The 16,093-nt window shown below is 47.5% G+C and overlaps 1 protein-coding gene across 7 annotated transcripts in view; it reads left to right on the top strand.

Annotated features, from left to right (window-relative positions):
* LOC144485491 (NACHT, LRR and PYD domains-containing protein 3-like) overlaps positions 1–16,093 on the top strand; it is a 235,575-nt gene that overhangs the window by 112,162 nt on the left and 107,320 nt on the right. For 3 of the 7 annotated variants that reach the window (XM_078203631.1, XM_078203630.1, XM_078203632.1), the window contains 3 exons: positions 1,574–1,739; positions 3,617–3,855; positions 14,284–14,446. The gene's annotated coding sequence lies outside the window, so the exon portion shown is untranslated. Of the gene's footprint in view, positions 1–1,573; positions 1,740–3,616; positions 3,856–8,377; positions 8,469–11,484; positions 11,623–11,768; positions 11,965–14,283; positions 14,447–16,093 lie in introns of those variants that run through there. The other 4 variants (XM_078203634.1, XM_078203633.1, XM_078203636.1 and 1 more) reach the window with 4 other exon arrangements.

The raw sequence follows: 16,093 nt of genomic DNA, 5'->3' as shown, positions 1-16,093 counted from the left end.
ACAGGTACACAGTTCACTGAAAGTGGCAACGCAGGTGGAGAAGGTAGTCAAGAAGGCATACGGCACGCTTGCCTTCATCGGTTGGGGCATTGAGTTTAAAAATTGGCAAGACATGTTGCAGCTTTATAGAACCTTAGTTAGGCTGCGCTGGGAACATAGTGTTCAATACTGGTCGTCACACTACCAGAAGGATCTGGAGGCTTTGGAGAGGGTACAGAAAGGATGTTCCTGGTATGGAGGGCATTAGCTATGAAGAGAGTTTGGAGAAACTTGGTTTGTCCTCACTGGAACGACGGAGGTTGAGGGGCGACCTGACAGAAGTCTACAAGATTATGAGGGGCATGGACAGAGTGGATAGTCAGAAGCTGCTTCCCAGGGTGGAAGAGTCAATTATTAGGGAGCACAGGTTTAAGGTGCGAAGGGCAAGACTTAAAGGAGATGTACGAGGCAAGTATTTTTACACGGAGGGTGGTGGGTGTCTGGAACTCACTGCCGGGGGAGGTAGTCGAAGCAGATACGATAGTGAGATTTAAGGGGCATTTGGACAAATACGTAAATAGGATGGGAAGAGAGGGATAGGGTCCCTGGAAGGGTTGGGGATTTTAGTTAAGTCAGGCAGCATGGTCAGGCTAAGAGGACCTAAGGGCCTGTTCCTGTGCTGTAATTTTCTTTGATGCAGTCAGACAGATCAGACAGTGTGTAACCCGGGGAGGATGGAGTCAGTGAGATCAGACAGTGTGTAACCCGGGGAGGATGGAGTCAGTGAGGTCAGACAGTGTGTAACCCGGGGAGGATGGAGTCAGTGAGATCAGACGGTGTGTAACCCGGGGAGGATGGAGTCAGTGAGGTCAGACAGTGTGTAACCCGGGGAGGATGGAGTCAGTGAGATCAGACAGTGTGTAACCCGGGGAGGATGGAGTCAGTGAGATCAGACAGTGTGTAACCGGGGGAGGATGGAGTCAGTGAGATCAGATCGTGTGTAACACGAGGGGGATGGAGTCAGTGAGATCAGACGGTGTGTAACCCGGGGAGGGAGTCAGTGAGATCAGACAGTGTGTAACCCGGGGAGGATGGAGTCAGTGAGATCAGATCGTGTGTAACACGAGGGGGATGGAGTCAGTGAGATCAGGCAGTGTGTAACCCGGGGAGGATGGAGTCAGTGAGATCAGATCGTGTGTCACACGAGGGGGATGGAGTCAGTGAGATCAGACAGTGTGTAACCCGGGGAGGATGGAGTCAGTGAGATCAGACAGTGTGTAACCCGGGGAGGATGGAGTCAGTGAGATCAGACAGTGTGTAACCCGGGGAGGATGGAGTCAGTGAGATCAGAGTGTGTAACCCGGGGAGGATGGAGTCAGTGAGATGAGACAGTGTGTAACCCGGGGAGGATGGAGTCAGAGAGATCAGATAGTTTGTGAACTTGGTTAATATATTGAATGGTAATACTGTAATTGAAACATTTCCAACACTCCTGCTTCCCCTTCAGCATCTTTTGATGTCGGGTATGTGGCTAAATTGTCATTTTGATTCACACTGGCTCTATTTGACTCTCTTTCTCTTTTGGCATAATCAGATCTCCGGGGGAGCGCTGGATTAATTGTGAAAATCCACAGTTACAATTCAGCAGGGGTTGTGGCCTGAAGAACTATAAGAGGTGAACCAGCACAGTATTGTGAGAGCGCCAGCCCGAGAGAACCCTTCATATTCAAACAGCTTCCATATATTTTCTGGAGAGGAAGGTAAGAGGGAGTTCCATTTACTCTGGTCCTGTTGCAAGTACAAAAAGATGATAAAGTGAGGTTGGAAATGCTGAGTGAGATATGGAGTGTGTGAGCACCAAGCACAATTATCCAGTGTAAGGCTGTGTGATGTACCATGAAGTTGGAGCAGTTTGTGTCTCGTGAAACACCGCGCCTGAATTTCACAAGCCCCCGACAGTGTCACGTTTTGGTGTTTAAAACACGCAATATTGGAATTGCAGTTTCATTGTTAAACAGAACTGGTTGACTGTTCTGGGTTAATCTTCCTCTGAACTGAACTGAGGGTGTGTTGTGGGAAATTCACCACTTCGGAGTCAGACTTGGAGGTTCAACAAACAGTTTTATTCAGACAAAGCTTTGGGAGAAGCGCTGGCACTCCACAGTACAGGCACTCACCTTCTCAACTACACAATGGTAGTTGAGCATCTTTTATACATTGTTAGATAATAGACAGTGTGGACATTAGCCGTTAGCACATCGTTACAAGTTGAGTAGACAGGTACGGACATCGACAGTTAACACATGGTTATACATCGAGTAGATACATATCTGCAGTTATGTCTTCCATCAATGGCTGATCTTGTTATATACATTTATACATTTATGTCCCTCATCAGTGGCTGATCTCGTCATCAAACTCATTGTTCTGGGTCTGCTTTTATCTCAAGTTTAAGGTGCCTCAAGGTCTGACCTGTTTCCTGCAGTAATTTAAACACTAAAGGTTTTAACTCTTTATGTAATGTCTGTGCCCAAAGTCAGTGCCTCTTAATGTCTTTTCCCAGAGTCCATTTTGTGTGCCGGGTAACCATTTTGTCTCCTTTACTTTGATTTCTCTCCAACAGGGTGTGTGATGGTGGTTTTGTTATTTCCGTTTTCAGTTATTTTTGCTGAGCGATTTCCTGTGTTGCCAGGGTAACGATCTGACTGATCTCAGTACCAGAGACAGAGGTGTGGACACCAACCGGTGGAGAGAAAGCAGCTGGGTGGGGGGCCAGGCGAGGGGATCAGTCCGTGTGAGGCAGATTCTGGAGATAGACAGAGGCGATGAGATATGTTAATCAGAAAGGAGAGAGAGTCCAGGGGGAACCGACACTGAGACAGACGGGGGTCAGGGAGAAGAGGAAAAACAGTGAGCTGGAGAGAGACACACTGATACAGACGCAGGGAAGATCGAAATTGAGATGGGAAGTGAGGAAGCAGCAACGATAAAAAACAGGGAGCCAGTGGTGGGGCAATTTGTGTATATCAGAGAGGGCATTAGTAGTGTCGTGAGAGATGACCCTTAGTTCTTGAAGATCAAAGTGTAAAATCAGTTGGGTGGCCCTGAGTAACAGCCAGGGACAGAAACCATTGGTGTGAATTGCTTGTGCTCCCAATTTCCTTCCAACAAGCGCACAGGTGAACTCATCCTATTGGCAAACCATAGAATGAGAGTGAGAGGTAGAATTAGAGTGCAGGCTGCGCACAGCTCGCAAGGAGTCTGTCGCACCATCTTGGATGAATTTTCATTTGTTCTTTCTCCTCCCTCCCTGAAGCATTTGCTCTCTCTCTCACTCCTCCCTCCCTGAACCATTTTGTTCTCCTTCACCTCCCTGAACCAGTTGCTCTCTGTTGTTGAACCATTTGCGCTCTCTCTCTGTCTGTCCCTCTACTTTTCCATCTCCTCTCCTTTTCCATCTCTTCTCCTTTCTCTAAAATAGCTATGACTGTCACATCACATTCTGAACTCTCTCGTTTCCTTCTCTATGAATGGTATGCTTTGTCTGTACCTTGCGCAAGAAACAATACTTTTCACTGTGTGCTCATACATGCGACAGTAATACATCAAACTTACTGGGTTTCTTTCTATCAATCAGTGACCATAATGAGGCTGAGCTCTCTATTGGCGAGGGACAGCTGATTGACATCTGGCTCCATGGATACGAGGAGGGGGCAGCGTAATTCCTCCCTTGGGCTTCTCGCATGCGCAGCGACAGTCATGACCAGCAATGGGCCTGTGCTGAATCAAACTGGAAACAGGGCGCGGGACCACTCAACACGCATGCATCAGCATGCCGTCTGAGCGTGCGCGAGAGGAAATGGTGACCGAATAACGGTGAGAAAGTGTTTGAAAAGAAACAGTCTCAGCACTGAGAAAATCTGGGTGATTCCAGTATATACTCAGTATTGATGGTCTGAATACAGACTATCAATACTGAGAATATCTGGGAGATTCTAGTTTGAATACAGACTATCAATACTGAGTATATCTGGGAGATTCTAGTCTGAATACAGACCATCAATACTGAGTATATCTGGGAGATTCTAGTCTGAATAAACAGCATTATAACACTGAGTATATCTGGGAGATTCTAGTCTGAATAAACAGCATTAATACTGAGTATATCTGGGAGATTCTAGTCTGAATAAACAGCATTATAACACTGAGTATATCTGGGAGATTCTAGTCTGAATAAACAGCATTAATACTGAGTATATCTGGGAGATTCTAGTCTGAAAACAGATCATCAATCATAGAAACCCGACAGTGCAGAAACAGGCCATTCGGCCCATCAAGTCTGCACCGACCACAATCCCACCCAGGCCCGACTCCCATATCCCTACACATTTACCCGCTAATCCCTCTAACCTACGCATCTCAGGACACTAAGGGTCAATTTTAGCATGGCCAATCAACCTAACCCGCACATCTTTGGACTGTGGGAGGAAACCGGAGCACCCGGAGGAAACCCACACACACATGAGGAGAATGTGCAAACTCCACACAGACAGTGACCCAAGCCGGGAATCAAACCCAGGTCCCTGGAGCTGTGAAGCAGCAGTGCTAACCACTGCTACCGTGCCGCCCCATCCTGAGTATATGTCTCTCCACTTCCCTGAATTCTCATTCTATCTCTTCCTCTCTCTCCCTCTATATCTCCCTCCTCCTTCCCTGAACCAGTTGCGCCCTCCCTCTCTCTCCCTCTCTCTTCCTCTCCCTCCTCCTTAAACCACTTGCTCTCTCTCTCTCTCTCTCCTCCTTCCCTGAACAATTTGCTCACTCTGTTTGCTCCCTCCCTGAGCAATTTGCTCTCCCGCCTCCCCTCGATTTGATGTGTCCCTTGTCAATTATGAGAGCTCGGGTCAATTATGAGGTCTCCGTATCTCGATTTGCAGGTGTACTTTGATAATATATTTCAGACAAGTAGATAAAGTTCCGCTAACCAGGTGCAGAAAGTCACCCGGAATGATCCGGTTATGAGGCAGGGAGTGCAACTTGTCCAGAGAGGGAGGATGAGTAGAAAGCACCCGGAGTTACGGTGATAAGTGTGCGGAAGCTGGGAGTTGTCGGTGTTGCTGGATGTTTATTCTGGGCTATGAGAGCCTCATTCCCCCATCATTAAGAGGAAAGGTGCTGGAACGGGAGCACCAAGAGCACCCGGGGGTGCTGCCATTGGAAGAAACAACAAGAAGCTGTTTGTGGTGCTGCCCAAATAGAACATAGAACATTACAGCGCAGAACAGGCCCTTCGGCCCACGATGTTGCACCGACCAGTTAAAAAAAAAACTGTGACCCTCCAACCTAAACCAATTTCTTTTCGTCCATGAACCTATCTACGGATCTCTTAAACGCCCCCAAACTAGGCGCATTTACTACTGATGCTGGCAGGGCATTCCAATCCCTCACCACCCTCTGGGTAAAGAACCTACCCCTGACATCGGTTCTATAACTACCCCCCCTCAATTTAAAGCCATGCCCCCTCGTGCTGGATTTCTCCATCAGAGGAAAAAGGCTATCACTATCCACCCTATCTAAACCTCTAATCATCTTATATGTTTCAATAAGATCCCCTCTTAGCCGCCGCCTTTCCAGCGAAAACAATCCCAAATCCCTCAGCCTCTCCTCATAGGATCTCCCCTCCATACCAGGCAACATCCTGGTAAACCTCCTCTGCACCCTCTCCAAAGCCTCCACATCCTTCCTGTAATGTGGGGACCAGAACTGCACACAGTACTCCAAGTGCGGCCGCACCAGAGTTGTGTACAGTTGCAACATAACGCTACGACTCCTAAATTCAATCCCCCTACCAATAAACGCCAAGACACCATATGCCTTCTTAACAACCTTATCTACTTGATTCCCAACTTTCAGGGATCTATGCACACATACACCTAGATCCCTCTGCTCCTCCACACTATTCAAAGTCCTCCCGTTAGCCCTATACTCAACACATCTGTTATTCCTACCAAAGTGAATTACCTCACACTTCTCCGCATTAAACTCCATCCGCCACCTCTCGGCCCAACTTTGCAACCTGTCTAAGTCTTCCTGCAGACTACGACACCCTTCCTCACTGTCTACCACACCACCGACTTTGGTGTCATCAGCAAATTTGCTAATCCACCCAACTATACCCTCATCCAGATCATTAATAAATATTACAAACAGCAGTGGCCCCAAAACAGATCCCTGAGGTACACCACTTGTAACCGCACTCCATGATGAATATTTACTATCAACCACCACCCTCTGTTTCCTATCCGCTAGCCAATTCCTGATCCAATTTCCTAGATCACCCCCAATCCCATACATCTGCATTTTCTGCAGAAGCCTACCATGGTGAACCTTATCAAACGCCTTACTAAAATCCATATATACCACGTCCACTGCCTTGCCCCCATCCACCTCCTTGGTCACTTTCTCAAAAAACTCAATAAGGTTAGTAAGGCACGACCTACCTGCCACAAAACCATGCTGACTATCACCTATCAATTCATTACTCTCCAAATAACTATAAATCCTATCCCTTATAATTTTTTCCAACATCTTGCCGACAACAGAAGTGAGACTCACCGGTCTATAATTCCCGGGGAAGTCTCTGTTCCCCTTCTTAAACAATGGGACAACATTCGCTAACCTCCAATCTTCTGGTACTATACCAGAGGCCAACGACGACCTGAAGATCAGAGCCAGAGGCTCTGCAATCACTTCTCTTGCCTCCCAGAGAATCCTTGGATAAATCCCATCCGGACCAGGGGATTTATCTATTTTCAGACCCTCCAGAATATCCTGCACATCCTCCTTATCAACTGTAATACTGTCGATGAAGAGAAAGTGGGATGGTGCGAATGCTGCGCTTGGGGACGGAAGGTGCCGCCCTTGCTGCCTCTTGCTGGCTGGGATTGTCCCCAATGACAGCGAATCCACAGCGAGTCGCTGCTTCATCACAATCTGCCCGACTCCACCCACACTGGCTGTCAATCATTCTGCTGGAGCGGCTTCCTATTGGCTGTGTTCAGCTGATGGACAGCAGAATGCACCAATGGAGAATGAGGGTGCGGTGATGGATTGTGCAATGAATCAATGAGGCTTTTGACAAGGTACCACATGGCAGGTTGTTGCACAACCTCCATCATGGGCCCCAGGGTGAGGTAGTTAAATGGATACAAAATTGGCTTGATGACAGAAGCCAGTGGATGGTTGTCCAGGGTTGTTTTTCAAACTGGAGGCCTGTGACCAGCGGTGTCCTCTGGGATCAGTGCTGGGTCCACTGTTATTTGTCATTTATATTAATGATTTGGATGAGAATATAGGAGGCATGGTTGGTAAGTTTGCAGATGACACTAAGATTGGTGGCATAGTGGACAGTGAAGAAGGTTATCTCGGGTTGCAACGGGATCTTGATCAATTGGGCCAGTGGGCTGACGAATGGCAGATGGAGTTTAATTTGGACAAATGCGAGGTGATGCATTTTGGTAGATTGATCCAGGGCAGGACTTACTCAGTTAATGGTAGGGTGTTGGGGAGAGTTACAGAACAAAGAGAGCTCGGGTACGGGTTCATGGCTCCTTGAAAGTGCAGTCACAGGTGGACAGAGTGAAGAATGCATTCCCCATGCCTGGTTTCATTGGTCAGAACATTGAATACAGGAGTTGGGACGTCTTGTTGAAGTTGTACAAGGCCACACTTGGAATACTGTGCACAGTTCCGGTCACCCTATTATAGAAAGGATATTATTAAACTAGAAAGAGTGCAGAAAAGATTTACTCGGATGCTACCGGGACTTGATGGATTGAGTTCTAAGGAGGAGTTGGATAGACTGGGACTTTTTTCTTTGGAGCGTAGGAGGCTGAGGGGTGATCTTATCGAGGTCTATAAAATAATGAGGGCACAGATCAGCTGGATAGTTCATGTCTTTTCCCCAAGGTCGGGGAGTCTAAACCTTAGAGGGCAGAGGTTGAAGGTGAGAGGGGCAATTATTTCACACAGAGGGTGGTGAGTGTCTGGAACGAGCTGCCAGAGGGAGTAGTAGAGGTGGGGACAATGTTGTCTTTTAAAAAGCATTTAGTTAGATGGGTCTAGAGGGATATGGGCCAAATGTGGGCAATTGGGACGAGTTTCGGGGTTTAAAAACAGGGGCAGCCTGGACAAGTTGGGCTGAAGGGCCTGTTTCCCTGCTGTATGTAAATCTGAATGATGACGCAATGAGGTGCCGCCCACTCAGTGACGTGGCTGGAAGCGGCCGTTAAACGGTTTCCGCGCGCGGCTGGAGGGGGCGTCCTGACGTCACTGCCAACGCACAGCACGTGACCTGGATCTGGCCAATCGGCGAGCGGGACAATCAGCCGCCCGCCGCCGTCTCGAGTGCGGAGTTCAGGCGCCGCGCCGTTTCTCACTGCGTGTGCGGGGCTTTCCCAGCGGCGCTCACACCGAATCTTTGAGTCACGGTAAGGAATTAAATGAGAGAAAAAGTCTCCGCTTCAGCGGCGCCGACTCTCGCTGACTGGGATTGTCCCCAGTGGCAGCGAGTCGCTGCTTCATCACAAGCTGCCCGAGTGCGCCCGCGCACTGGCTGCCAATCATTCTGCTGGAGCGGCTTCCTATTGGCTGTGTTCATTTGACGGACAGCAGAATGCACCAATGGGGAATGAGGGTGCGGTGAGGTCCCGCCCACTCAGTGAGAGCGGCTCGCGGTCACGTGGCGCGGCCGTTGACGGTTTCTGCGCGCGGCTGGAGAGGGGGGTCTGAAGTCACTGCCCGCTCACAGCACGTGACCGGGAGCTGACCAATCGCCGGAAAGCAGCCCTCGCCGCCCCGAGTGCGCCTGCGCCAACTTCACTGCGGGAGGGTGCGGCCCGCTTCCTATTGCGCGCAGGCGCACCGCCGTTTGTTCACTGCGTATCCGGGTATTTCCGGGTTTGTGAATCACGGGGAGGAATTAACGGCCCAGAAAAAGTTTCAACTCCAACAACATTCAGCTTGAGGATTAAAATGGCGGTTTCCTGTGTAAATACAGCCCGTCTTTGTATCATATTAACAGAGCGGGGACGGTCAGTTACATTGTGGGCGGCGCGGTGGCTCAGTGGTTGGTGCTGCGGTCTCACAGCGCCAGGGAGCCGGCTTCAATTCCCGGCCTTGGCTCACTGTCTGTGTGGAGTCTGCACATTCTCCCCGTGTCTGCGGCCCTTTCCTCACACTCTCCAAACATCAGCAGCACGGGGGCACTGGCCAGGCTCAGTTGCTGCTCAGTGTCAGGGGGGATTAGCAGGGTCAACACGGGGATAGGGTCTGGGTGGGATTGTGGGCGGTACAGACTGGATGGACCAAATGGCCTCCTCCTGCACTGCAGCAATTGGATGATTCAATGTTTCAGAGAAAGATCTGTTATTACAATCTAGGCCGTGTCTGTGTAAACACCATCTAAATGGTATGAGTAAACACAGCAATGGATCTCTTAGTTAATTCAGTCTGGGCCCTGTATGAGCATTTGTAGAACATGAAACTAAATTGCTTTTACAGCCGCACAAGCAACAAATGCAAGGAAACTGAGAGCTTGATTGAATACGAGGATATGTGCACATTCACAGTGCAACACGTGTTTTGTCACCGTGGCCCCAAACTCTATCTCTAAAGAGAGCGAAGAACTGGTACCCACAATGTTTGTGTCTCATGAAAATCCCCCCTCCACCCTTTTGCCCTGTCTGGGCTTCTACTGCACAACTTTCACCTCTCTGACTTTGCCCGCAGTCTGGACGCACCCTGGCATGTCTTGTTGCCGTCTGCCAGGTATTGTCCCCAGTGGATGGCCATTCATGAGCGAGGCCTCCCCCTTATCATCAGGACCTAGGGTGGAGGGGTTTGCCTGCAGCAACACCATACAGTCACAGGTTGAATTGGTTCACAGACTAAAAATACGTCTGTGAAGTTGCAGCCTTGTGGAGTCCATAGACCACATATATGTCAGTTGTCAAAGGCTGCACTTCATTTTTAGTTTCTTGAGAAATGTGTAAATTTCTTTTTTGGTGGGACTTCAGCCCCAAGCGTCGATCTTTGGGCACCCGTCATGGAGGGGGACGGGAATGGGGGAGAAGCTCCTCATGTGCCTGCTCCTGGACTTGGCCAAGCTGGCCATTAATAGGTCCAGGCAACGGGAAGTTGAGTGGGTCGTCTGTCCCAACTCTTTTCCCATCTACTGCAGCTATGTTCACTGCCAGGTGAAAGGCAGCATGTGATCTCTGCTGGCAACATAGAGGCTTTCCTTACCTGGTGGGCACTGAGGGCTGGAGTGTGTTTTTAACCCCTTTCATTATAGTTTGCTTTATTGTTTAAGTTTCCTTCGAGATTCTGTTCATTTTTAGGATGCTGCATTTTAATTCATCCCTCAATTTGTTGATTTGGTTTATTTGGTTAAGATACGAATTGCAAGATGCAGAATTTCACTGGCATCTCAATCTCTGGACTTTTCCCTCGGATGCCAACAGTCCACAGTCAGTCACCTTGCAGAAATGTCCCCCCTCATTTTAGCTAAGAGCAGAGGGCTTTCCTTGTCAGCAGCTGCTGCACCCCTGGGAGGGATGGAGGGAGAAGGGACAGGGTTGTGGCGGGGAGGGGGGGGGAGGCAGAGATGGATGGGGAGGGGGGGAGGCAGAGATGGATTGAGAGGTGGAGGGAGACGGGGGAGGCAGAGATGGATTGAGATGGGGGGGGAGGCAGAGATGGATTGAGAGGTGGAGGGGAACTAATTGCAGGTTGCAGTGGTTAGAACAAACTTTGTACAAATTTATGGTTTCTGAAATTTGTAATTATTTTGACAAATTGAGCAGTGACTGTTCAGTGAATTGCCACCCTGATAGATTCTGTTCACTAACAAATGAACAATAATCTCATTGAACGAAAGTGCAAACACTCGGTAGTGTTCACTTACTCCTGTTCCTGTAAGTTTGTAAATACCTGCTGTGGTTCCTTGATGTGGTGAGGTTCCTCAATTAACTCCTGCTGATGTTGGAACAGAGTCTGATCAATGAAAAGTAATGTTGTCCTACACATGGGTCAGAGCAGTGGAGAATAGGAAAACTGAATGGGGAAGAATGAAGAAATAGGGAGGGAGTCAGTCACAAGGTGTTTGGAAGGAAGGGAAGATCTCTCTCTCTCTCTGAAGCGTTTTCTCTCTTTTTCATTCTTTCTCCCTCTCTCTCCCTGAACCATAGAATCCCTACAGTGCAGAAGGAGGCCATTTGGCCCATCGCGTCTGCACCGACGACAATCCCCATAACCCTACTTATTTACCCTACTAACCACCTGACACTAGCGTCAATTTAGCATGGCCAATCAACCTAACCCACACATCTTTGGACTGTGGGAGGAAACCGGAGCACCCGGAGGAAACCCACACAGACACGGGGACAGTGACCCAAGCCAGGAATTGAACTTGTGACCCTGGCGCTGTGAGGCAGCAGTGCTAACCACTGTGCCGCCCTGTGGGACTGGGGGAAGTGCTATAAAAGTTCCAGTGAACTGATGTCCCATCAACTTGTTCACACTGTTCAGATGCTCTCATTGTGGGACTGGTTTCAAGACATCTTCTAATCTCGCTGCACACCTGTGAGTTCACACTGGGGGGAGACCTTTCAAATGCCTAGATTGTGAGAAGTGCTTTAAACGTTCTGAGGAACTGATGTCCCATCAACGTGTTCACACTGATGAGAAACCATGCTCTCTTTCTTTTTGCTCTCTGTTTTTCTCTCCAGTATTTCCTGGATTTAATTCTGTCGATCAATGAGCATTACTAGAACTGAGCTTTCTATTGGATAATGATTGACATCTAGATGCACCTATGAGAAGATGGAAAGAATTGAAACGCTGGCCTTGGTGACGCATGCACATAGACCGTCACAGACGGCAACACGCATGCGCCAGCCTGCCGTCTGCACGCGAGAGAAAACGGTTAACGAATAACAGTGTTTGAATAGAAACAGCCTCAACACTGAGTAGATCTGGGTGATTCTAGGCTGAATAGACACAGCATTATAACACAGAATATCTGGGTGATTCTAGTCTGAATACACAGCATTATAACACAGAATATCTGGGTGATTCTAGTCTGAATACACACAGCATTATAACACGGAATATCTGGGTGATTCTAGTCTGAATACACACAGCATTATAACACAGAATATCTGGGTGATTCTAGTCTGAATACACACAGCATTATAACACAGAATGTCTGGGTGATTCTAGCCTGAATACACACAGCATTATAACACAGAATATCTGGGTGATTCGAGTCTGAATACACACAGCATTATAACACAGAATGTCTGGGTGATTCTAGTCTGAATACACACAGCATTATAACACGGAATATCTGGGTGATTCTAGTCTGAATACACACAGCATTATAACACACAATGTCTGGGTGATTCTAGTCTGAATACACACAGCATTATAACACTGAATATCTGGGTGATTCTGGTCTGAATACACACAGCATTATAACACTGAATATCTGGGTGATTCTGGTCTGAATACGCACAGCATTATAACACTGAATATCTGGGTGATTCTAGCCTGAATACACACAGCATTATAACACAGAATATCTGGGTGATTCTAGTCTGAATACACACAGCATTATAACACAGAATATCTGGGTGATTCTAGTCTGAATACACACAGCATTATAACACAGAATATCTGGGTGATTCTAGCCTGAATACACACAGCATTATAACACAGAATATCTGGGTGATTCTAGCCTGAATACACACAGCATTATAACACTGAATATCTGGGTGATTCTAGCCTGAATACACACAGCATTATAACACAGAATATCTGGGTGATTCTAGTCTGAATACACACAGCATTATAACACAGAATATCTGGGTGATTCTAGTCTGAATACACACAGCATTATAACACAGAATATCTGGGTGATTCTAGCCTGAATACACACAGCATTATAACACAGAATATCTGGGTGATTCTAGCCTGAATACACACAGCATTATAACACTGAATATCTGGGTGATTCTGGTCTGAATACGCACAGCATTATAACACTGAATAGCTGGGTGATTCTGGTCTGAAAACAGACCATCAACACTGAAAATATCGTTGAATCATAGAATCCCTGCATTGCAAAAGGAGGCCATTCGGCCCATGAATTCTGCATCGACAAAATTCCATCCAGGCCCTATTACCCATAACCCCACATATTTACCTTGTTAATCTCCCTAACACTCGGGTCAATTTAGCATAGCCAATCAACCTAACCCACACATCTTTGGACTGTGCAAGGATACCGGAGCACCCAGAGGAAATCCCTGCAGACACGGGGAGAATGTGCAAACTCCACACAGACAGTGAGCCGAGGCTGGGAAGTGAACCCGGATCCCTGGCGCGGTGAAGCAGCAGTGCTAACCACTGTGCCACCTTGCCGCCCCCTGATCTGGGTGATCTAACCTGAATACCGAGAGGGCATTATAACACTGAGTGTATCTGGGTGATTTTGGGCTGAATAGAGAGAATTAACTGCTTCATAACACTGAGAACATCTGTGGTTATTGTTACACTTTTCAAACACACACTTTTCCTGAACATTCATCCTTAGCTTGGGGAGAAAATGGCGATTTTCTGTTTTTCACTCAAAAAACCATATAGGCGGCACAGTGGTTAGCACTGGTGTCTCTCAGCGCCAGGGACCCGGGTTCAATTCTGGCCTCTTTGTGTGGAGTTTGCACATTCTCCCCGTGTCTGCATGTGTTTTCTCCAGGTGCTCGGGTTTCCTCCCACAGTCCAAAGATGTGGGGGTTAGGTTGATTGGCCGTGCTAAATTGACCCAAGTGTCAGCGGATGAACAGAGTAAATATGTGGGGTTAAAGGAATAGGGTCTGGGTGGGATTCTGGTCAGTGCAGACTCGATGGGCCAAATGGCCCCCTTCTGCAGTGTCGGAATTCTATGAAACCCCATATTGAAAATTAGGGTAGTCTGATCAGACACTGTGTAACCTTCATTAATGTGTCCAATGAAAACACTAATTCAAACATTTCCAACACTCCTATTGAAATTCCCTGTTCGCTTCACTAGATGGACTGTCCCAGGATTGAGGAAATTGTCATTCTAATTGAAACATTTCCAACCGTCTAATTGAATCTTTCTTTCAGGTCTGGTTTATGGGCTGACCTGGGAGTGAGAAAATTGTCGTTCTCGTTCACCTGGCACTATTTGTCTTTTTTTTTCTCTCCTGCTTTAATCAGATCTCCGGTGAATGCTGGATTGATTGAGAAAATCCACAGCTGGAAGTAAGCAAGGAGTGTGGACTGCGGGACTAAAAGGTGAACCAGCACAGGATTGTGAGAGTGCCAACCAGAGAGAGACCTTGAGATTGAAAGAACTTTCGTATATTTTCGGGAGAGGAAGGTGAGAGAAAGTTGCATTTATTCTGGTCCTGTAGACAGTGCACAAAGGTTACAAGGTGAGGTCAGAAATGCTGAGTGAGAGGTATGGAGAGTCTGAGCACTGAGTCCAGTTATCTCGGATATAAAGTGTTATTTACTGTCAAACAGATCAGTTTTTGTCTCCTTAAACTTTAATTTAATAAAACCGCAGTGTTTGTTCTTGTTATATCAGTTGTGCAATATTGGAATTGCAGCTTCAGTGTTAATTTAAAACAAACTGACTGTTCTGGGTTAATCTTCCTCTGAACTGAACTGAGGGTGTGTGATGGTGGTTTTGTTATTTCCGTTTTCAGTTATATTTGCTGATGGATTTCCTGTGTTGCCGCGGTAACAATCTGACTGATCTCAGGACCAGAGGCAGAAGTACGGACACCAATTAGTGGAGAGAAATCGGATGGGTGGGGGCCAGGCGAGGGGATCACCATGTGAGAGGCGGGATTCTGGAGATAGACAAAAGCAATCAGATATGCAAGGCAGAAGGAGAGGGAGACCAGGGCAAACAGACACAGACAGGAATGAAGGAGAAAAGGAAAAGCAGAGAGGGCGAGAGAGACACACTCTTGCAGACAGGCAAGGAAGTTCGAAACTGAGATGGCAAGTGACAAAGCAGCAAGGCTAAACATGGAAGCAGGTGGTGGGGCAATTATGTTAATTAAAGAGGGCTTTAGTCGTGTAGTCAGAGGTGACCTTTAGTTCTTGAAGATCGAAGTGTAAAATCAGTTGGGTGACCCTAAGAAACAGCCAGGGGCAAAATCCATTGGTGTGAAGTGTTTGTAGGTCACCCAGCAGCAGATGGAATGTGAATCTCAGGCACGTCAGGAAGTTTGAGGTGTGTTTAAGAAGGGTAATGCAGTAATCAATCTACATCGAGACTCGGTGAAACCTAATTAATGTTGTGGGGGATGAATTGTTTGAAAGTATCCTGAGCCATTTTCTCGAATAGTATATTGAAGAACCAACTAGGGAATCGAAAAACAGGAGACTAAATATGTAAATGAATGATCTCGGAAAGTGTTATCATAACAATGAACAAAGAAAAGAACAGGACAGGGTCCTTCGCCTCTCCAAACCTGTGCCGATCCTGATGCCCTAACGAAATAAAAAAAAACCTCCAGCCCTTACTCGATCTGCCTGCTTCCACCACCTCCCTCAGGCAGTGCATTCCAGGCACCCACCACTCTCTGCGTGAAACATTTTGCCTGCACATCTCACTTAAACTTCCCCCCCTCACCTTGAACCTGTGCCCTCTTGTAATTGACACATCCACCGTCTATGCCCCTCATAATTTTGTAGACCTCTATCTGGTCTCTGCTCAGCCTCCATCTTTCCAGTATAAACAATCCTAGTTCATTCAATCTCTCCTCATAATCAACACCCTCGTGCTGGTGAACCTTCTTTGCACTCTCTCAAAACTCCAGGTTCTGCTGGGAGGGTGGTGACCAGAACTGCACACAATACTCCAAATGCGGCCTAACCAAGGTTTTATATAGCTGCAACATGATTTCCCAGCTCTTGTACTCGGTGCCCTGGCTGATGAAGACAAGCATGTTATTTGCTTTCTTAATCACCGTGGCCACCGTGTGTCGCCAATTTGTGAGAACTGTGGACC

This window comes from Mustelus asterias, unplaced genomic scaffold, assembly GCF_964213995.1.
Source record: "Mustelus asterias unplaced genomic scaffold, sMusAst1.hap1.1 HAP1_SCAFFOLD_195, whole genome shotgun sequence".
Taxonomy (NCBI): domain Eukaryota; kingdom Metazoa; phylum Chordata; class Chondrichthyes; order Carcharhiniformes; family Triakidae; genus Mustelus; species Mustelus asterias.
Note: the sequence above shows the minus strand (reverse complement) of the source record. Positions and strands in the feature narration are given on the sequence as shown.